The sequence below is a fragment of the Apodemus sylvaticus genome, chromosome 11 (assembly GCF_947179515.1).
Source record: "Apodemus sylvaticus chromosome 11, mApoSyl1.1, whole genome shotgun sequence".
Taxonomy (NCBI): domain Eukaryota; kingdom Metazoa; phylum Chordata; class Mammalia; order Rodentia; family Muridae; genus Apodemus; species Apodemus sylvaticus.
This window is the reverse complement of record NC_067482.1, coordinates 31,723,859-31,748,588: the sequence shown is the minus strand read 5'-3', so window position 1 is coordinate 31,748,588 and position 24,730 is coordinate 31,723,859.

Genomic DNA, 24,730 nt, shown 5'->3' with positions numbered 1-24,730 from the left:
GCACATTTTCTTAATATTTCTGAAATACTTTACATAGCAGCTGACTGAAACAGATGCAGATACCCACAGCCAAACATTGGATGGAGAATAAGGATGATTATGAAAGAGTTGGAGGAAGGATTGAAGGCCCTGAAAGGAATAAGAATGCCACAGGAATACCAACAGAGTCAACTAACCTTGACCCTCTCAAAGCCTGATCTACCAACTAAAAAACATATGTGGGCTGGATATAGGACCCCAGAACATATGTAACAGTTGTGCAGATCAGTCTCTATGAGCTCAATTCCCCAACAATCGGAGTGGGGGATTGTCCTTAAAACTCTTACCTGACTGCGGAATCCATTTCTCAATGGGGCTCCCTTGTCTGGCCTCAGCAGGAGAAGAGGTGCTGAACCCTGCAGAGAGTTGATGAGCCAGGGAGAGTTGATAGTCAGGGGAGGTCCCACCCTCTCTGAGAAGGGAAGGCAGGAGGAACTCTATGAGGGGAGAATGAGGGGAAAATATTGGGATATAAAGTATATAGATAGATAGATAGATAGATAGATAGATAGATAGATAGATACATAGATACATAGATACATAGATACATAGATACATAGATACATAGATACATAGATAGATACATAGATACATAGTAGACAGATAGATAGACAGATAGATAGAGATAGATAGATAGATAGATAGAAAGAATAAAAATTTTCTACTATATTTTAAAAATAATAATGAAAATTAGTTAGGTTTTAGTCTCTTTTATATCATGTAAGAGCAAATGGATTTGAGCAAAATTAATTGTCTAGAAAATTCTAGTCGGTGGCTGCTCCCTTTCAATAAAATTCACAGAATCTTGATTTCAATGGGATGCCATCTATAAACACAATTGTTCATTGTAAATGATTTTACAATTCAAATGTGAAATCACAGATTTTATTTAGTTTTGGCAAACTATGTCACTTAAGGCCATTCTCTGCTTGAAATAAAACCCATGTCTAGTTCCTGATTTTAGTGGGATTGCTTCAAGTTTCTCTCCATTTAGTTTGATGTTGGCTACAGGTTTGCTGTACATTGCTTTTACTATGTTTAGGTACGGGCCTTGAATTCCTAATCTTCCAAGACTTTTAACACAAAAGGATGCTGAATTTTGTCAAATGCTTTTTCAGCATCTAATGAAATTTCCATGTTGTTCTTTTCTTTGAGATTGTTTATGTAGTGGATTACATTGATGGATTTCTGGTTTTTGAACCATCTCTGCATCCCTGGGATGAAGCCTACTTGATCGTGGTGAATGATCTTTTTGATGTGTTCTTGGATTCGGTTGGCAAGAACTTTATTGAGTATTTTAGAATCGATATTCATAAGGGGAATTGGTCAGAAGTTCTCTTCCTTTGTTGGATCTTTGTGTGGGTTTGGGATCAGCATAATTGTGGCTTCATAGAACAAGTTGGGTAGAGTTCCTTCTGTTTCTATTTTGTGAAATACTTTTAATAGTATTGGTGTTATGTCTTCTTTGAAGGTCTGATAGAATTCTGCACTAAAACCATCTGGTCCTAGGTTTTTTTTGATTGGGAGACTTTTAATGACTGCTTCTATATCTTTACGGATTATGGCACTGTTTAGATGGTCTGTCTGAATTTGATTTAGCTTTGGTATTTGGTATCTCTCTAGGAAATTGTCCAATTCATCCAGATTTTCCAGTTGTGTTGAGTATATGCTCTTGTAGTAGGATCTGATGATTTTTAATTTCCTCAGTTTCTGTTGTTATATCTCCCTTTTTATTTCTGATTTTGTTAATTTGGATATGGTCTCTGTGCCATCTGGTTAGTCTAGCTAAGGTTTTATCTATCTTGTTGATTTTCTCAAAGAACCAACTCCTGGTTTTAGTTGTTCTTTGTATGGTACATTTTGTTTCTACTTGGTTGATTTCAGTCCTGAATTTGATGATTTCCTGAATTCTACTACTCTTGGATGTATTAGCTTCTTTCTGTTCCAGAGCTTTTAGGTGTGCTGTTAAGCTGCTAGTTTATGCTCTCTCCAGCTTCTATTTGGAGGCACTCAGAGCTGTGAGTTTTCCTCTTAGCACTGCTTTCATTGTGTCCCATAAATTTGGGTATGTTGTGCCTTCATTTTCATTCTAAAAAGTCTTTGATTTATTTCCTTATTTCTTCCTTGACCAAGGTATAACTGAGTAGAACATTGTTCAGCTTCCATGTGTATGTCGACTTTCTGTTGTTTTTGTTGCTGTTGAAGACCACCATTACTCCATAGTGATCTCATAGGATGTATGGGATTAGTTAGATCTTCTTATATCTGTTGAGGACTGTTTTGTGACCAATTATATGGTCGGTTTTGGAGAAGGTACCATGAGGTGCTGAGAAGAAGGTATAATCATGAAATTTATATTCAAATGGGTGGAACTAGAAAATATTATCCTAAGTGAGGTAACCCAATTATAAAAGAGCACACATGGTATGAACTTACTGATAAGTGGATATCAGCCTAGAAGCTTGGAATACCCAAGACACAATTCACATATCAAATCATGTCCAAGAAGAAGGAAGAACAAAGTATGGATACTTGGGTCCTTCCTAGAAGGGGGAACAAAATACCCACAGGAGATAAAGAGACAAAGTGTGGAGCAGATTCGGAGGGAAAGACCATTCATTGACTACTCCACCTAGTGATCCTTTCAATATACAGTTACAAAACCCAGACACAATTATGGATGCCCACAAGTACTTGCTGACTAGAGCTGGATATAGCTGTTACCTGGGAGGCTCTGCTAGTGCATGACAAATACAGAGGGGGACACTTTCAGCAAGCCATTGAACTGAGCACATTGTCCCCAATGGAGGAGCTAGAGAAAGGACCCAAGAAGCTGAAGGGGTTTGCAGCACCATATGAAGAAAAACAATATGAGGCACCCAGTGCTACCAGAGCTCCCAGGGACAAAACTATCAACCAGAGAATACACATGGTGTTACCCATGGCTTCAGATGCATAAGCAGCAGGGGATGTCCTTGTTGGACATCAAAGGGAGGAGAGGATTTTTGTCCTGGAAAGGCTACATGCAGCAGTGTAGCAGAATATCAGGACAGGGAAACAGAAGAGGGTTGATTGGGGAACAGGGGGACAGGAGATTGCTTATGGGATTTTTTTGGGGGGAAATCATTTGCAATGTAAATAAAAAAAATAAAATAAAAAAGAATAAATCTAACAAAAAATAATAATTGAAAAAGAAAAAAGAAAATAATATCCAACTCAAACTGGTTATTATATATGGTTAGTTATACCCATAACCAAAGCAAAAATGAATATCAAACCAGAACACAATCCTTTTTTTTTTCTGTACACAATTATCAAAGTGATCTTACAAACTCAGAGCAGCGTAATTTATCTCCTTGGTTACGCTCAATGTGCTCAGTGAGAGCAAATAGTTTCTTAATGTTTGAAAGAAGAAAGGTGCCAAGTATCACTGGTTGAGCCAGCAAAGTGACAATGATGAATTGTCACTTGTTTTACACAGGCTCTTTCTATTTCCAAATGTATTCCCAGTCTTTCCATCTACTGCTATGCAACAGCCCTCTTTCAAAAGCATAATCTATTAGTCACTGGTCAAAAAGTGCCACTGATGGTTATTTCATATAAAAATACAATTAAAAGTGTTGAAACTCAGTAATAGTATAATAATCACGTCTTGATTAAGATCAAGAAATGTAATACTATGTGGCTCTCCATTTAGCTTGCAGTAACTATTAATATATTTTAAATAAATATTTTTAAATTACAATTATAAATTACTTGTGTCTACATTAATCCCACAACTTTAAATGTTTTCTGTATCATAACATTTAAAAAATGACACAATAAAAAATGGAGTTTTCTTTGATGTATTCGTAGGTATATTGTATAATGTATATTTATGCCTATAAGTATATATATCTCATCTATCATTTATATGTGTGTATTATAGTTGGACTTCAATACTAAGAGGAAAGAAATTAAGTAACAAATATGAAGAATGTGTGATGGGTTAGGTTCATTCTCAGGAACATTTTCTTTCTCTACCTTGCTAAGAAGGGACGATAGGGAAGACCTTCAGGAATAGTTATTATAGCTTTTCATAAGGAGAAATTACAGAATGATCACTTCCATTCTTTAAAAAGATACTTGTCTTGGAGAAAGAACCCTACCCTTTCCCTTGTATTGTATTTATAGTCATGATAATTGAGTTCATCTCTGAGTATCTTAAATTTTTCCATGAAAGATATAGTAACACATAAGACCATTTGCTCTTGAATCAGTTTACAGAAGTAAGGACTATAAATAATCATTTATGTGAAATGCAGAGAAGGTTTCCGAACTGTCTCCAACCTTTGTAATGAAGGATAGGTTATATCAGTACTACCTTAAGGGTGCTATCAAGATTGAGTGAACAGATATGTTTAATGTAATTACAATATTGTTTGATTTCATTTAACATTACTAATGAATTACTAGTGAGGATGTTAATATGCTATGATACTATCAAAAAGTGAAATTTAATTCATGGTAAAATATTAACATAAAGTAAGCAAAACAGTTTCTTAAAATGTCCCACTGTGTATTGCAAAGTATATATTTATTCATTCTTTACCAAAGGATAAAGTAAAGAATGGGTCGTTTGTAAGCACTACCAGCTATAGCTTCAGCGCACCTGGGATCAAAGTGCAGAGAAGACCTGGTCTCTACTCTTAAGATTCCACTGGGAAAAATGGCAAAGCGTTGAACAGCTGTTTCCATGGTTCTCAAATACACAGAAAGATATTTGGAGAAGTCCTTGCTCCAAAAATTCTGCTTTTCTCTCCACATCAGAGCTTAGATGTGAATTTTCTGAAAGTGATTTCTATAAAGGCTTATTCAAAAGCGGTCTCAGAATTCTGGGGCATAAATAGCAGATGTTAATATGTAATCCATGATTGTGGTTGGTAATTTGTTCATGAAACAGAATTTTTTGAAGTCCTTCACAAACATTGTCAATAACTTTTTCCAAAATTTAATCATAGATTAATTATACTTACCATTGTAACTACTTTTTTTTAGTTCTAATCATACTTTACTTTATAGAACCAGTCTCCAACACTGTTTTGAATCTATGAAAATGAAGGTCTTTAATAGTTAAAAGATCTGTTTATCTTCCTTCAGTTTTCATGAAATAGCTTTCTGTGCTTATTTTTCTTTATCAACTTGTTCTAGATATTTTATGTAATGCATTTCAGGTGGTACTATTTTTTTTTAAACTGACATTTGGTAATGCATAATTTCTGGAAGGATCACTCATTTTCCAGCTTATGGCAGAATTTCATTAGTTAAATAAATTTCAAAAGTTAAATAATATTCATTGGCACACATGCAACTTATTTTTCTTATCTGCCTATCAGTGGATGTGAATTTTATTCATCATGAAATACTGAAAATAATCTTGTGTCCATGGACATATAAAAAACTTGTCAAGATGCTACTTTACTTTTATTTAATTGGCTAGTTTATGTAACAATTATTTTTTATATTTAATTATTTAAACACTATATTTTGATCACGTTTCCCTTTAGTCAGTCCCTCCCAGATCCATCATCCCTATGCATACTACTTTATATTGTTTGTCTCTGTCTCTCTATTTCTCTCTCAACATACAAATACAAAACATACACATATACACATGCATGCACACACACATGCGTACACACAAAGGGGAACCAAATAAACATCTAATAAGTCAAAAAAGTGAAATCAAATCAAAATTCACAGACTATGGCAGCACAAATAAAACCAGTACAGATTCAAGCTGGACAGTATCCCATCACTGAGAAAAAGAAGTGGTCATGTGGTTCCATCCACAGTCAAGAAGATATTTGTAATTGACACCTTCTGGCAAATAGAAAAATCAGTTATTTTTAATAGAGTGTTAGTGAGTATATCAACCATATGGGAAGATCCCATGATTGGTAATAGTTGACATATACAAAACAAATTCCATGCTTTTAGTGTTTATTTGTTTTGGGTTGTTTTCCAGTTTTATTTCTCTACTAGGAGGATATTTTGTGTTTCATGTTCTCTTGCTTTGGTGTTCTTTTAATTTTTTTTCTGATTTCTTTTCATTTAATTTTGTTTAAATTTTGCGAGAACATCAGTAGAGTATTCGATGGTGGTTGCATGATTTTACACTTCCACAAAACAGAATATAAGGATTTTGCTCTCTTTCTAACCAGGAGAGTTTTGAACCTTTGTAATATGTCTGGCTGTAGCATTTTATGGCAAGTTCGGGGGTCAGATCAAAGGTGATAGACTTCTCTGGAAGATTGGTAGGATGCAAACACTCAGCATCAGGGTGTTAAGCTGTACACACACAGACAAGAGATTATTTGGAACTGTGACAATTATTCAAATATTTTAGGAAGGCTCTTTAATGTTCTCTGGAACTATGAAGAGAGGTATCAGACACTGGAGAGCTAAAGGGAAGGAGAAAAGTGACTTTAAAATTTCATGAGCAGATTGTGCTGAAAAAATAACTTTATCTTAAAGGCAAATAATTGTAACCTGGTATAAATTATAGATAGCTTTATTTCCCATATAATTACATGCATTTCACCATATATAATTATTATTACCTAGTAAATGCTTAATAAAATCACCATACCATGAGCAAGTTGGTACATATTACATTTTAGGCTTCTTTGACAATATTTAGTGGGAAAGGAATGTTGATAATATTAATGGTGAACTCCTGTTAGGTGTAGTTCATTGATTTTCAATGAGCTTGGCCTGACAATGGCTTCCTCTCCATAAAAAAGGATTTATCAGAACATATGTGATTAGGGATGATATCAATAAAATAGAAACAACAACAAAATTACAAAGATTACAAAAATTACAAAAATTACAGAAAACCAAAGAGTTTGTGCTTTGAGCAAATCAATAAAATTTCATTTTCTTTTCAAATTTACTAAAAAGATAACAGCATAAAGATTCAAATTGACAAAATTAGAGATGAATAGGAGAACATAACAACCAACAGACACTGATAAAATCTGAGAACTTCTAAAGACATATTTTTAAAAGCTGAACTCCAGCAAATATTAATGTTCTACGAATTAAAAATAAAACATAGTAATATAATGATTTCTAATAACATTTTTCTATAATCCTAAACTAATACCTTGTTCAGTCATCATCAGAGAAGCTTCTTTCTATAGCAGATGCTAACTGATAGAGAGATCCACATCTAGACACTATACATAGTGTGAGATACCATGAAATCCTCACCCTAATGGGTCTCCATCACCCTTATGGCTCAGAAATCCTTAAATAAGAAGATTTATTCAGCCATTAGAAACAATGAATTCATGAAATTCATAGACAAATGTGTGGAGCTGGAGAACATCATATTAAGTGAGGTAACCCAGTCTCAAAGATCAATCATGGTATGCACTCACTGATCAGTGGATATTAATCTAGCAACTTTGAATACCCAAGAAATAATCCACATATTAAATAATGTCCAAAAAGAACGGAGGAATGGCCCCTGGTTCTGGAAAGACTCAATGTAACAGTATAGGGGAATACCAGAACAGGGAAGTGGAAAGGAGTAGATGGAGGAACAGCGGAGGGAAGAGGGCTTCTGGGACTTGCAGGGATTGGGGACACAGAAAATGGGAAATCATTTGAAATGTAAATAAAGAATACATCGAATAAAAAAAAAATAGTTCATAAAGGCAATCACTATGTTTAGCTTGTTTTCCATGATGGTGGTTTGAATATTCTTGGCCCCAGGGAAGTGGCACTATGGAGAGGTTTGGCCTTGTTGGAGTAGATGTAGCCTTGTTGGAGTAGGTGTGTCCTTGTTGGAGGAAATGCATCATTGATGGGGTGGGCATTGATGTCTATGCTTAAGCTATGCTCAGTGCAGAAAAGACCCTCCTTTTGGCTGCCTGAGGAAGAGTCTTTTCTTGACTATGTTTGGATCAAGATGTAGAACTCTTGAGTTGGAGAGATGGATCAGTGGTTAAGAGCACTGACTGTTCCTCCAGAGGTGCTAAGTTCAATTCCCAACAACCACATGGCAGCTCACAAGCATCTGTAATGGGGTCCAATGCATTCTTCTGGTGTGTGTCTGAAGACAAGCTGCAGTGTACTCATAAAAGTAAAAATAAATAGATCTTAAAAAAACAGACCAAGAAAGAACAGATTACATGAAGAAAACATGGGCATCTAAATCAACATGATCTAAAAACACATGTACTCATAGAGATTGTGGTAGGGTGTTGTACAGATCTACACAGATGGGGTCCCAGAGTAGACCTCAAACGAGCAATAGACTTGTACTACCATCACTAACACAGAAACTATCTACAATATATAACTACTTGAAATGAGTATTCATTTTCTTTTCAGGAAAGTCACACTGGGGAAGCAAGCTACCTTAAAGGAAAGGTTAAGTAGTTGATGGCCAACTATAAAAGAACTCAATAGCATCTCTGGAAGCTATTTGTTTTATAATTTTTTATTAGGGCCTTTTCTTTTCTTTGTACAGACTCGTGTACACACACACACACACACACACACATACACACATATACTACATGCACATATACACCTATATGTTCATTTCACATGGATTCATATTCATATATATGAAAAATAAGTATAAGTTATATCTGATACTTTGATTTACCACATTCTAAAATTTGTTTGAAACAAATTTTATGAGCTAATTAAGCAGTACAAACAAATTAAATCCATGTATAAATTAGATGATCATAAACCAATAGCTAAAATTAAAAATAGTTAGTAGTTAAAAGAATAAGGTTATTTTCCATACAGTCTATAGATATAAACATAAACCCCACTTTTGATTTAATATGAGTCTCTACTCCATCTGTCAAAATCAATTTCTATGTAAATTTTGTTACCTGGGAACTTGTTCCCAAAGCTACTTTTATATGTTGAGAATTAGTTCTCCAATAGTGTGTATACTGCTTAAATGCAGAAGAGGTTCAGTAAAATAGTGTACTTATGTTATTCTTTCTTACTATCATTTATTGTAAGCCACTTACATTTGCCATGGAAGTTTAATTCTAGAGTAAAACTACCATTGATTGAGAGTGTTTTATGCGGAAGGCATTGATAAGAAAACTTGAAGATTTAAACAAACATAAATCTATAAAGTAGGTAGCAATACCTGTTTTATTTATTAATAATTTAATGGTCTTCACATTTAGGGCTTGGCTGAGAATTCACATTCGAGTCTATAAGACTTCCAACAAAGGCTCTGAAGCATTGTGCAATGTTAGGAGGTTAAGAGTAGATTTTGAGTAGAAGAGTTTAAATCTCCTGAAACAAAGGTCTTTCTTCAGGACTCAGACATCAATAACATGCCAAACTGTTAAAAGTGACAGAACAGTGCAACCTGTTTATGAACATAGATTAAAGGATAATTGAACTCAAAGGTGAATGCTTCTGATGGGTCCCTAATGACCTGATCACAAACAATCACCCAATCTTGTTTAAAAACTGTTTCTTGAGAGGGTTAGCCAATAAACCAGAGAATATGACATCAACTGCTTTTCTTTCATTTGATCACATTAATCCAAACCATGTCATCCTTGCAAATCTTAGCTAGGTTAAATTCCATGTGCTTTCTCTTAGAATTGTTCAGTTTGAAATATGATTTCAATATTTGTAATGTATTTTTTATACAATATATTTTTTATTTACATTTCAAATGATTTCCCCTTTTCAGGAAACCAACTCCCTGAAAGTCACAAAAGTCCCCTTCCCTCTCCCTGTTCTCCCATCCATCCCTTCCCACTTCCCTGCTACACTCAGTCTTTCCAGAACCAGGGGCCACTCCTACATTCTTCTTGTATCTCATTTGATGTGTGGATTATGTTTTGGATATTCCAATTTTCTAGGCTAATATCCACTTATTAGTGAGCACATACCATGATTGATCTTTTGAGACTGGGTTACCTCACTTAGTATGATGTTCTCCAACTCCATCCATTTGTCTACGAATTTCATGAATTCATTGTTTCTAATGGCTGAATAGTATTGTGTATATATACCACATTTTTTGCATCCATTGTTCCGTTGAGGGATACCTGGGTTCTTTCTAGCTTCTGGCTATTATAAATAGGGCTGCTATGAACATTGTAGAAAACTTATCCTTATTACATGCTTGGGAATCCTCTGGTATATGCCCAGGAGTGGTATAGCAGGATCTTCTGGAAGTGAGGTGCCCAGTTTTTAGAGGAACCGCCAGACTGATTTCCAGAGTGCTTGTACCAGTTGGCAATCCCACCAGCAGTGGTGGAGTGTTCCTCTTTCTCCACATCCTCACCAACACCTGCTGTCTCCTGAATTTTTAATCTTAGCCATTCTGACTGGTGTAAGGTGGAATCTCAGGGTTGTTTTGATTTGCATTTCCCTAATGACTAATGAAGTTGAGCATTTTTTAAGATGCTTCTCCGCCATCCGAAATTCTTCAGGTGAGAATTCTTTGTTTAACTCTGTACCCCATTTTTTAATAGGGTTGTTTGGTTTTCTGGAGTCTAACTTCTTGAGTTCTTTATATATATTGGATATTAGCCCTCTATCTGATTTACGGTTGGTGAAGATCTTTTCCCAATTTGTTGGTTGCCGATTTGTCCTTTTGATGGTGTCTTTTGCCTTACAGAAACTTTGTAATTTTATGAGGTCCCATTTGTCAATTCTTGATCTTAGAGCATAAGCTATTGGTGTTCTGTTCAGGAAATTTCCCCCTGTACCAATGTCCTCAAGGGTTTTCCCCAGATACTTTTCTATTAGCTTCAGAGTGTCTGGCTTTATGTGGAGGTCCTTGATCCATTTGGAGTTGAACTTAGCACAAGGAGATAAGAATGTGGCCCCTGGTTCTAGAAATACTCAGTGTAGTAGTATAGGGCAAAACCAGAACAGGGAAATGGTAAGGGGTGAATGGGAGAACAGCAGCGGAGGGAAGGGGGCTCTGTGTGTGTGTGTGTGTGTGTGTGTGTGTGTGTGTGTGTGCATGTGTGTGTTGGGAGAAGTGGTAAGAATGGAACTTTATTCAGCCATAAAGAACAAGATATTGATTACAACAGAAGAAATTGAGTGGCATTAATCTGTAGAGTCAAGTGAGCGAGTGTTACTGGCAAGCATATGTGTTTTCTCTCATGTGGAATTTAGGGACAAAAAGACATTAAGCTTAATAGGGCATATGAGACATATAGACATGGAAATGGAGAGAGAACACAAGTAAAGGCAAGGGGATGGGTTTGATTAATATATAATTGTCATGATAAAGCATGTTACTTCAAAAATTTAATTGCCCTTTATTTTTAAATAAAAGAATCACATTTTAAAGAATATATGTTCCTCATATTTAATCTCATCCTAATAGTTTTGCAAGCAACTAGTATTCATTAAGATATTTTTGAGTGAAATATTAACACTAGTGATACATTTTTCACAATTGAAAATTAAATTTCATGTATTTCTAAATTTCCAAGCTTTTTATATTGTATGTTTTTCTTTTCTCTTCTTGCTGAAAATTGAACCAGTAAGTTTACCATATGCCTCTGTACTTTTTTCTCCATTTGAAAAAGAACAAGATTTTTACTTTTCTGTGGGTACTTTGCTATTTTTCATATTTAGAGAAGCAAGAGCAAAGCACAAACCATTATGGGAGTAGATGTGTCTAGGAGAGGACAGTGAGTACTGAAGAAAATGCAAATCTTTGACCAAGATTTTTTTCTTACAAAATGTTAACTCAATACTTCTTTAAAAAGTATAAGGCAGCATTATGTTGTTGTTGTTGTTGTTGTTGTTAATTTCTATACTAGTATTAGACATTTTTTGTCCCTAATGGGGTTTGAAGTAGATTGTAGGAAAAACAATTCAAACATTGCCAGTGTTCTTTTTATCTTCCACTTCTTGCTATTCAACACTACGATGATTTAAACATGTCCTTGATTTTTGATTTTTTTATATTTACACTTATTTTACTTAAAGAGCTGTATTCAAACTGATCTTTTTGTAATACTTCTCACTCTTTGCCTCTTCTTTTCCCTGGCGGCAATTTTGGGCTGTACACCAACACACACTTGCCTGTCTTTCCCTTTTTTCTTTGGATTTTCAGACTCGACAGTATGGGTTGGCCAGATGGCTCAGGGAGAAAAAAGGATGCTTGATGTTCAATCCTGACAACAAGAGGTTAATCCTGGAAACAGTATAAAAGCTAAGATAAAAAAAACACATTTGTGGCCATCTTCTGCCTTTCCTCTGAACTCTGGTGCACACTTGTACCATATGTTATTCAGCATATACACATGTAACAATAAATCAAGTTTAATAGCAGAGATTTGAGAAGTGTTTGAAAATGTCATCTCTACAAACCTGTATGACTTTGAACTTCTTTGTTAACCATTGATTACCTAAACATTTTAGTGATCTCAAAGAACAGACACTTTAAACAACATGTACTGAGATCTATTTTGAAACCACAAAGAACTCCTTACCTGTGAGATTGGACATATGTAGGATTTTTATGTCAGAAGGCATGAGTTTTTATTCTTTTTTAATACATGAATATTTGTTGGTTGAGAAAGGATGGTGGACATTTTTGACAGCAATTGTGTAATGTATACCTTCTATTTGTATGGCTTGAATAGCTATAAAGTAAAGTTCATAACCTGCCTGCTTATTGATTTTGCAATTTCTGTCTGAAAACAATATCATTTTTAACAACTCATACCAAGAATGTACCAGTTCAATATTGGTAAATTTTTCTTCCATTTCCTGAAATGATGTAAGACCCTATTACATTGCTTATGGATAAAGTTTATTGAATTAATAAGTCTGACAGAGCACTTGATCTACAATAGTGAATTCATTAATTTCTGATAACCATTTGAGATGAAGCAGTAAGCTTGAAGTTCCTGTTCTTAGTTGATGACAGTATTTGCCTTTATTGGTGTTTCCCATGAAATCCAACAATTATCATCTTATCTTGTCACTTGATGTCCAGTAAGAAAAGAGATTGCTTCGATTGATAATTATAGTTATTACAAGTATAAAAATCCTGTTGCTGAAAAAGGAAGACATTATTTATGTAGAGTTTACCTTATACCAACTTTCAGTCATTTGAAAACTCAAAGTCTACTTAGATTTGTTCAAAGGAAGGATGGCTTGCTATTTTATCTTACTACTAAACATTCATTTTAAATCAAGATTTAAAGTTAGCATAACAAGTAATGTGTTGCATTAGGAAAATTCACAGTGGATGGAGGTGAATATAGTTATTCTTCCCTACCCTCTTCTTCCATTCCTTCCCCATATTACTGGTTCATATAATCTTCCAAATGCACACCCTTCCTTGTCACTTATATTCCATCACTCTCCATTTCTTTCTTTAAGATATATTCTCCTCTCATCATACACACTCTTCAAACATGAAAGAAGAGTTAGCACATGAAAGAAGACACGTGTGACAGATATGATATATGTCTTTCTGAAAAATTGTCCTCAACATCTTTGCCAATTATACATCATGGAGAGAAAAAACCCTAGAATACATAAACAACCAAAAGAGACACAAATAAGCCCATGAGTTATCCACTCAACAAATGGGTCAGTGACTTTAATGGAGTATTTTCAAAGGAAGGAATACAAATAGACAATACATATTGTATGTTTTTAACATCCTTACTCATTAGAAAATCACAAGCTAAAAGTGATTTCAATTTCTATCCTACCATAGGCAGAATGGCTATCATCAATAAAACAAATGATAATAATTAGATGGGGGAGGATGTGGGAAAACGGATCTTTATTCAGTACTAATAAGAATGAAAATATAGAGAGCCACTATATAAATCCATAAAAAGGTTCCTTAAAATGTGAAATATAAGCCTATTGTATGACCAGGCTACACTATCCTTAGGTGTATACCCAAAGAATTGTAAGCCAGTTTACCACAGAGATATTTGCAATTGCACAAACATCCATGTTTTGTGCTGCAGTATTCATAATAGTCAAAGACTTAGAGAGACCCTAAATAGTAATGGATGAGTATATGAATAAAAAAACTGATTACATATACACAATGGGACTTTATTCGATTATAAATAAAAATAAAATTATGATAATTGCAGAAAAATAGATTGAAAAAGACTAGTGTGAGATTATTATAATAAGCTGAAACATGGAATGTAGAGGATTTAATATCTATTTTAACTAATAAAATGTCAAATTAACAGAAAAAGTAGAAGAGGTTCATTATAGTTCTTATCTGCTCATTCCATTAAAGAAATTATTAAAGATTGCTTCAGGATGTGGCTAAGTAATGAAGTACTCAGAGTAATGTCTTATAAATGTCATTCTTACCACTAATAGCTTCTAGGGTCATCATTAAAAATATTAAACCTTTTAAATATAATTTTGCATACTTATAATGTGTGGGATGAAAATTTCCACTTTTTTAGTATATGTCTATTCATGCATTTATAAGAATGCATACTTATCTATATTTTATGTGACAAGGTTATTTGTATGAGTGCTTGTTTATCTATACATTTTTTCATAAAAATTACTTGGGTTGAAACAGAGAATGGGGTTGATTCTATTTCTGTCACCATATTCTTTTATTTGGGAATGATTGAGTCTAAATTGTGCCAATTTTCATTCTTGCAAAATAGTTCTGTTAATAGGTTCCAATTTTTTTTCTTAACTGAGCACAAAGGCCCTATCCAGTAGAAAAGAATTTTAAATGGAATGCAAACTTAAGGTCGAAACACAGAAGTATTTTGCAATGTTTTACATGTGCACTCTCTCAAGGACTCTTTATGGGACAAAATTTAGAACTCTAAGCTAAGTACAGATGGTGTAGAATCTAGCCTTCTCATTTCTTTAATGTGAGACACTGAGTAAGCTACCCTATTTTGAAATTTTCAGTCTACAGAAATTTAGACTGGGTGTATTTTTCATGCAGATTTCTATTCCTGTCTGGCTTTTATCTGTTACCATGATTATAGAAATATTTATTTTTATTTTACTATGGTTTATAGAAAACTGAGATTATTTATTTTCAAAGTTTTTATCTACAAGTCTCAATTTGGCAAAAAATTCAACAGTGATGAATTTTAGAAAAATATTTTGTAATACAGAGTATTCATACCAGATGCAATTAGTATTGCAGTTACTATTACTTCAAGTCATAGCAAATATGTAAACATGTTCAATGAATGTATGATCACACACAAAATCCTTATGTTTCCTACATGTTTGTTCATGGTTATTAAATTTTTACCCTAGATATACTTCATGGTTGAGGTACACTCTTTTGGGGATGCATAGGTAAGTAATCTTAATGTTCTTATCTAAAGGGACATGACTTTTCACCATTTATAGAGAATTTTCAAGACTGATGACAGGGCACAAAAATACAGACTGCCTTTTTGTTTCAAATTTGAAATAAATTTGGATCATCAGATCTTCAGAAGGATGTGTTGCACCAGTAAACATCTCTGTTGTGATTAGTGGGATACTGAGACCTTATCCATTTCTGTGAGGAGGTGGAAAAAATTTGCAGCATCTGTGGTACCTGGTTCCTGTAGTCTCAGAATACAAGGGTGTGAATCAAGAGAATTGTAAGTTCCAAACCATCCTAGGATACCTACAAATTTGATCATGCAGGGAATGTATTTCATCATTCAATGTCTAAATTTCAATAGGTTTGAGAAAATCAATAAACATCAACATTCTTTGTCCTGATATTTTCTTTCTGGGTGTGTGACCTTATTGAAGAATGGCTATGGGAGAATAAAGAAGTTACACAAATAATGTTTCACCAACTCTCCATCTATAAAATGTAATCTGAAAATAGAGTTTCAAGAATTTATTATTACCTGACATCTCAGCTGCTATAACAGTGGACATCGCTCTCTAATTCAGAAGATTAAATAGGCTTCAACAAAAAAAAGTAGGGTTTGTTTATCCTCTACAAATTGCCATGGGAACAGAAGAGTTCCAAAGGTAATTTATATTTCCTCTGAAGCCTTTCAACTAATTTCTATATCACAAAAAAATGACATTCAAAATCTAACCATGATCATGGTAACTATACAGGTTGTAGGACCATGATATTTTACACTACAGTGTGGTCAACCAGTTTAAAAAACAATAAGTTTATTTAGTGTAACATTTTAATAAGTAGTATTTTCTAAATGCCTAATTAACATTGAACATGTACACTTAAAATGTAACAAATCTAAATAAAAGACAACAAACCTCTATCAGGGAAAAAACCCATTGGAGTAATAATAGAAGATATTGACACAATAGTCTTTCCAAGAATTAAGACAAAATTTATTAAAGAATTCAATGGGAACCTAGATTTAAGAGCAATTTCGAATGAGAATTCAATCTTTGACATATTACAGAATTCTGGTGCTACTTTAATCAGTGAAAAGATAAAAACTATAACACCTTTCCTTCCTTCAGCGTGGATTTGACATTCTTTCAAGGATTATTTCCATTGCAGTATATAAAAAAGTATTATTATTGTCTTAGGGTTTTACTGCTGTGAACAGACACCATGACCAATGTAAGCTTTATAAAAGACTTACATAAAAGATATGGTGCAGGAGGAGCTGAGAGTTCTACATGTTCATCTGAAGGCTGCCTAGTGGAAGACTGACTTCCAGCCAACTAGGGTGAAGATCTTAAGCCCACCCCACCACAGTGACACACTCACTCCAACAAGGTCACCACCTCCTAATAGGGTTACTCCCTGGGACAAACATATATGAACCATCACAATTATGTAGGTTACTTGAACTATAATTTTTCTATTTATTTATGTATACATTTTACATGCAAATTGTTGCTACCCCAACTGGTCCTGCACTCACAAATTCCCTACCACCATTCCTACTCCCCTTCTCCTCTGAAAGGTTATGCACCCCACTGGATATCTCCCCTACCTTAGCACATCATATCTCTGACGTTATTAGACACATCCTCTCTTCCTGAGGTCAGACAAGGAAGCCCATGTGAGGAACAGATTCCATGGAAAGGCAACTGCTTTGGGGACAACTTCTACTACTGCTGTTGGGGACACACTGCCTGGGAAGAGAACACTCTCCTTCTCCTGAAGCTGTTGGCATCAGAAGCACCACTGCACTTTAGGCTTAGTGCAGCCAGTGCAGTCTTGAGTCTAAGGTGGCAACTGCTGGTACAGCAGCAGTTGTAGCACTTCCCCTCCCTGCTCGTCCCATTACCACTTTGCTTGAACTCTCCTATGATACAGGGCCAGTGGTCTCTGCAGATGCCTCCTGTACACAGACCTACATGGAGTCTCTGACCTTAGTATGATGGTGGGCTGTAAGTATCTGTATCTGTCTCAGTCAACTGTGGGTAGAGCCTCTCAGAAGAGAGCCTGTCTTCAAGCACAACAATAGCATACAGTAATATTGTCAAGATTTGGTCCTTGTGAACGGGAAAAATCTCAAGCTGGGCCTACCACTGGGCAGCTATTCCTTCAGTCTCTGCTTCATTAGTTAACATATAATAATGTAATTTTTTCCCATTTCCCTTTTTTTAAATTTTGTAATTATATTTATGTACAGAAAACTTAGTGGACATTTAACCCAATTTAATGGTGAGTTCTTTAGCCTTTGCCTTTTCCAGCTTGGCAAAGCGAGCCACAGACTTAGGACCCAGGAAGTTGCTTCCCAAGTTGCAGCAGATCATTTAATATAATGTCATTTAATTGGTCTTAATAGTTTCCATCAGCTTAGCCAGAGCACCCTTGTCTTCCAAGTAAACCTGCGTGAAGAAAACAGTGGTGCGTGTCTTCCTGTGGACCAGGCGCCCCAGCCTGGGCTTTCTCTTGATGATGCAGTAGGGCACCTCCATCTTTCAACACAGGGCAGGCAGGAAAACCACCAGCTCAGTGGGGTCTACGTCATGGGCAGTCAGCACCAGCTGAGACTTCTTGTTCTCCACCAAGGTGGTGACTGTACTGACTCCTGCTAGGAGGACGGGTGGTCTCTTAGTTGGGACGTCCCCTTTGCCAGCAGCTTTCTTCTCAGCAAGGGCCATGTATTAGTTTGGGTTCTCTAGAGTCACAGAACGTATGGATAGTCTTTATATAGTTAGGGAATTTGTCAATGACTTACAGTCTATAGTCCAACTCCCCAACAATGATCAGCAGCAGCTGTGGATGGAAGTCCAAGGATCTAGCAGTTTCTCAGTCCCACGAAGCAGGCAGGCAAGGAAGAGTGAGAGAGAATCTTCCTTCTTCCAATGCCCTTATATATCTCCAGCAGAGGGTGTAGCCCAGATTAAAGGCTGTAGGTCTCCAACAGAGGGTATGGCCCAGATTATTGGCGTGTGGGTCTCCAGCAGAGGGTGTGGCCCAGATTAAAGGTGTGTGCATCCATGCCTTTAATCCCAAATGATCTTGAACTAGGAGATCTCCTTGTCTTAGCCACTATGCTTCAAGGTCTCCATGCCAAGATCCAGGTCAGAAACTTATATCTCTGAGCCTCCAAATTAGGTTTATAGGCGAGCCTTCCAATTCTAGACTGTAGTTCATTCCAGATATAGTCAAGTTGACAACCAGGAATAGCCACTACAGGCCAGTAGCCTTTGCTTCTTCTCCTGCTTTGTCTCTGACCTGTACTTGTGGGCAAGTTTAAGCAGCTGCGTAGCTGTTTACCTGTCCAGGCCCGGGGTGAACTGGGTGATGACAGGAGGTACTTTGAGCTGCTTATAGAGGATGGCTTTTTGCTGCTGCAGCCTGATGTAGCAGGGCCATTTGACTAAGCTTGTTAGATCTCTTAAGGACTGGAGGTCCTGCCCAATGCTCAAGTTCTTGGGCCTTTTCTCAAACAAAGGATTGACCACCTTCTTGACTTCCTATTTCTTGACAATGGCCGGGGCCACCTTCTTCCCTTTGGCCTTCTTCCCTTTGGGCATCTTGCTCAGCTGGCAGGGAGAGCCCCGTTTCCCTTTTTAAGTGACAATCCTCAATGGTCTTTGTATGCATTCTAATGTCTCCTGCTCTGCTTGAGTTCCTTCCCTGAGTTTTCTCAGTGATTTTGTTGTTACCTGGAATTCTAAAATGGAACAAACCTTTTCCTCCTCAAAGTTGCTTTTGGTCATGGTTTCATCCCAACACTAGGCATCCTGAGAATCCACCTGAAGGCAGAACAGATAGCAAGCTGAGTACAGCCTGATCAGACATTAAAGTGATTCTTCTGTAGATTCTCTAGCTTCTAGAAATAGGTGGAAACAAACTGCTGTGTCTGGTTAGTCACTTAGTTTATGGCATTTTGTTATTGCAATCCAAACGAAATAATACAATGAAGATCCAAATACTACTCATTGACTCATGACAAACTTACTTTTGTATACTTTCAGTTTTTAAAACTCATTAACCAAGTGATTTTTTTATCCCTTTCATTATGTTGTTAGCATTTGCAATTCTCTTATTTGTAATGAATCATAATAAAATAAGTTGGTTTCCAAATAAGAAGGTAAGTATGGGTTCTCAAACACATAGTATCAAATAAAATATTTTTTCTAATTATTTATAAATTCCCCCAAACAGAAACATGCTATCCAATTAGAAGCCAATATTTTTACATTTGTTAATTCTGTGTAGAATGCAATTTTCTAAGTATAGCATAGTTATATTTATTATGCTTTATAAGCATATCTGGATGCTTGGTTATTTTTACTGAACTACTCTCAGACATTCTACACTGCACCTTCTTTTGGGACAACAATAGGAAATGTTTACTACAGTGAAAATGTATTAAACCTAGCTGATATATATTTGAGAACCTGTCAGAACTGGGGCATTAGATGTAGAACCGTGGATTTATTTCACTGTGTCATTAAAAAGAGAATAAATCTTGTGAAGGTAATTGTGCTTTGAGCAATTAAAAAAAGGTTACATGAAAATAATTTTTATTTAATGGGAAGTGCTTTAGAATAGATTCCCCATTCAATAGCATGACCCATTTTGCAGCTTCTCAAAACAAGCTGATTAATTTTAAAGACAAAACTGAAAAAAAGTTTTATTATTTTTCTCCCTTCAGTGCTTGGAACAAAGAAAAAATTATGGCTGTACTTTAATTTTACTGCTACCGAGTCTTTCCTAAATATGAACTGGCAGTCACCATTAGTAGGTTAATTGATTTAATAATGTTCTTATGAATTTCTGACTTAGATTGCTTTTTCAATTGATTGGTGCACTAAAGTAGGATTCTGCAAAATATATAGAAAGAACAAAAATGAATTAAGCTCTGGCTTTTTTTTTCAGTTGTTTCATTAGCAGTTAGGAGTCCAAGAAAATTATTGCATTTTCAATTGCTTAAATACACAGCAATTGTTAGTGATGATTAGGTACTTGCCTGCCTCTTTACAAAGATTCCTCAAGAGGCAGGCTTGTAAAAGTGACAGTAAAGAATTAAATATGCTAATAAATTAGTACTATATTTATTTTCCAATTGTTTGCACCTTGCAGGAGTTTGCAAGTTGAAAGAAATCAATATTAACTACAGTAACATTGAGGAAAGTATGGATTCTGAGAAGATGAAAAGAAAAGAATTTTCTGATATAAGAATCAAAGGGTGAAGTGACTGCTTTAAAAAGTCTTCTAGATAGGCCATAGCCACTGTTCTTCTAAACACATACTACTGAAACTTCTCAAAACAAGAATGTTAATGTTAAAGACACATGTAAATGTTAATGTTAACTGCTGACTACATTTTTATTATTTTTACCATATAATAACCATTTATATAAACAGTTATATGTTATATATATATATATATATATATATATATATATATAGATAGATACATAAATGTGTGTTATCTATAATGTATAAATATACATATATATGTATACACATATAATATGGCTATGTGTATGTATATACACATATTATACATAAGCTGATAAGTGTATATGTGTGAGTTAGTGTGTGTGTGTTTGTGTGTGTGTGTGTGTGTTTGTGTGTGTGTATAACATCTAGCTGGTGCTACCAGAAGAATGAGACTATAGAACTTATAATTCATTGTCTGGAAAAAATGTTAAGGAATAAGGTTTTGTGAAAACATATAACTTGGCCAAAGGTGACAACATAATAAAATGTTAAAACATTGATGTCCAGAAACCAAGCCAAATCAATTTCCACTACTAGAAAAAAAATTCTAGGACTTGTGATCAATACAAATTTTATTTAAATTATATTTGATGTTAAAAAGAAAATATAGATATTGACATTGTCACATAGGACTGATTATTTCTCTGATTTTTCAAATTAGCTTAATAGAAGAAATATGTGCTAACTTTTCATGAAACATTAAATACAATTATTATTGTTCATAATTTAAGGTTATGACTATATAGAGAATAAATTACATATCGAAGTTGATATTTTATTTCTAGTATAAAAATTATAAATAGCAGTTTTTTCCCCAAAAGACACTATCAAAATACTATTATGGTCCTCAACCTAACTGAACTTCAGACGACTATATTCTCAAACCTAAATAACTTTCAAAAGGATTATTTAGTTTGCTATAACAAATAACAATACTGTTTTAATTGAAGATGTTGCAAATGTCACAAATACACACACTGATAGATATATATCCTGGTATCTATTTTTTTTAACTGCACAATGCATATCAGTGGAAAATTAATGCTCTTCATAACTCACCTGATAATCAAACTACCTTTTCTTTTTACTAAGTATAATTTGTCTCCTTTTTCATTTGAGTATTTTTAAAGACAATAAATTATAATTATGATGATAGATATAATATTTACAATAACTAAGTGACTTTCAACAATAGACCTCACAAATGTAGAATCTGTGAATTCTAAATCCCTGCTTGATTTTGTAATTTAAAGACATTTGGATGTAGAAGACTCAATAGTTCTTCTGCTTTATCATAAAATTTGTTGGGATATAGGTATTCAAGGAAAATATGCAATACCTACTTGCAAATAGAGTATATATGGATAGTCTCCCAATCTTCCAGTTTAAAAGAACAACATTTACCCATATTGCCTCAATAAAATCAGTTTTATAAAATTTTAATTAAAATATAGCTAGTTTTATAGCATAATCATGAACCAAAAACTTACTGAAGCTGTTCATCCTAGCAGTTTCTGGTTGAAGCATTGGAGGTATCAAATGGATAAAAGAGAGTCCTGCAAAGAAAATACCCAACATAGTGTAGAGAGTCTCAGGAACTGCCTATTTATTTTCAGTACCAGGATAAGATAAGGAAAATGTAAGACTTTACAGCAGGTACAAAACGTAAGTGGAATCCCCTCTACAAAGGCAGGTTGTACCTTTACATATGAAAAAGACAACATCAATAATATTCCATGAACAATTGAGTAACAAAATGAAAAAGAGTCTAATTTAGAAATATTAGATACTTTGTTTAGATCTGTACCCCATTTTTTAATAGGGTTATTTGGTTCCCTGGGGTCTAACTTCTTGAGTTCTTTGTATATATTGGATATTAACCCTCTATCAGATGTAGGGTTGGTGAATATCCTTTCCCAATTTGATGGTTGCCGTTTTGTCCTTTGAACAGTGTCCTTTGCCTTACAGAAACTTTGTAATTTTATGAGGTCCCTTTTGTCAATTCTTGATCTTAGAGCATAAGCTATTGGTGATCTGTTCAGGAACTTTTCCCCCGTGCCCATGCCCTCTAGGGTCTTCCCCAGTTCCTTTTCTATTAGTTTCAGTGTGTCTGGTTTTACATGGAGGTCCTTGATCCACTTGGAGTGAAGTTTAGTACATGGAGATAAGAATGGATCAATTCGCATTCTTCTGCATGCTGACCTCCAATTGAACCAGCACCATTTGTTGAAAAGGCTATCTTTTATCCACTGGATGTTTTTGGCTCCTTTGTCGAAGATCAAGTGACCATAGGTGTCTGGGTTCTTTTCTGGATCTTCAATTCTATTCCATTGGTCCACTTGTCTGTCACTGTACCAATACCATGCAGTTTTTAACACTATTGCTCTGTAGTATTGCTTGAAGTCAGGGATACTGATTCCACCAGAATTTCTTTTGTTGTTGAGAATAGTTTTAGCTATCCTGGGTTTTTTGTTATTCCAGATGAATTTGAGAATTGCTTTTTCTAATTCTGTGAAGAACTGAATTGGGTTTTGATGGGAATTGCATTGAATCTGTAGATTGCTTTTGGCAAGATAGCCATTTTATCTATATTAATCCTGCCGATCCATGAGCATGGCAGATTTTTTCATTTTCTGAGGTGTTCTTCGATTTCCTTCTTCAGAGACCTGAAGTTCTTGCCATATAGATCTTTCACTTGTTTGGTTAGAGTCACACCAAGATACTTCATATTGTTTGTGGCTATTGTGAAGGGTGTCATCTCCCTAACTTCTTTCTCAGCCTGCTTATCCTTTGAGTATAGGAAGGCAACTGATTTGCTTGAGTTGATTTTATAACCAGCCACTTTGCTGAAGTTGTTTATCAGCTGTAGGAGTTCTCTGGTGGAGGTTTTCGGGTCACTTAAGTAGACTATCATGTCATCTGCAAATAGATATAATTTGACTTCTTCCTTTCCAATTTGTATCCCCTTGACCTCCTTATGTTGTCTACTTGCTCTAGCTAGAACTTCAAGTACTATATTGAAAAGATATGGAGAGAGAGGACAGCCTTGTCTAGTCCCTGATTTTAGTGGGATTGCTTCAAGTTTCTCTCCGTTTAGTTTGATGTTGGCTACCGGTTTGCTGTATATTGCTTTAACGATGTTTAGGTATGGGCCTTGAATTCCTGTTCTTTCCAAGAATTTTAGCATGAAAGGATGCTGAATTTTGTCAAATGCTTTTTCTACATCTAATGAGATGATCATTTGTTTTTTTCTTTGAGTTTGTTTATGTAGTGGATAGCATTGATGGATTTTCTTATACTGAACCATCCCTGCATCCCTGGGATGAAGCCTACTTGATCATGGTGGATGATCGTTTTGATGTGTTCTTGGATTCGGTTGGCAAGAATTTTATTAAGTATTTTTGCATCAATGTTCATAAGAGAAATTGGCCTGAAGTCATCTTTTTTTGTTGGATCTTTGTGTGGTTTTGGTATCACCGTAATTGTGGCTTCATAGAACGAGTTGGGTAAAGTTCCTTCTGTTTCTATTTTGTGGAATAGTTAGAAGAGTATTGGTGTTAGGTCTTCTATGAAGGTCTGATGGAATTCTGCACTGAAGCCATCTGGTATTTTCACCTGAAGAAATTCGGATGACCGAGATGTACCTTAAGAAGTGCTCAACATCATTAGTCATTAGGGAAATGCAAATCAAAACAACTCTGAGATTTCACCTTATACCAGTCAGAATGGCTAAGGTCAAAAACCCAGGAGACAGCAGGTGTTGGAGAGGATGTGGAGAAAGAGGAACACTCCTCCAGTGCTGGTGGGGCTGTAAGATGGTACAACCACTTTGGAAATCTGTCTGGTGGTTCCTCAGAAAACTGGACATGACACTTCCAGAGGACCCTGCTATACCTCTCCTGGGCATATACCCAAAGGATTCCCCAGCATGCAATAAAGACACATGCTCCATTATGTTCATAGCAGCCTTATTTATAATAGCCAGAAGCTGGAAAGAACCCAGATGACCCTCAAAGGAGG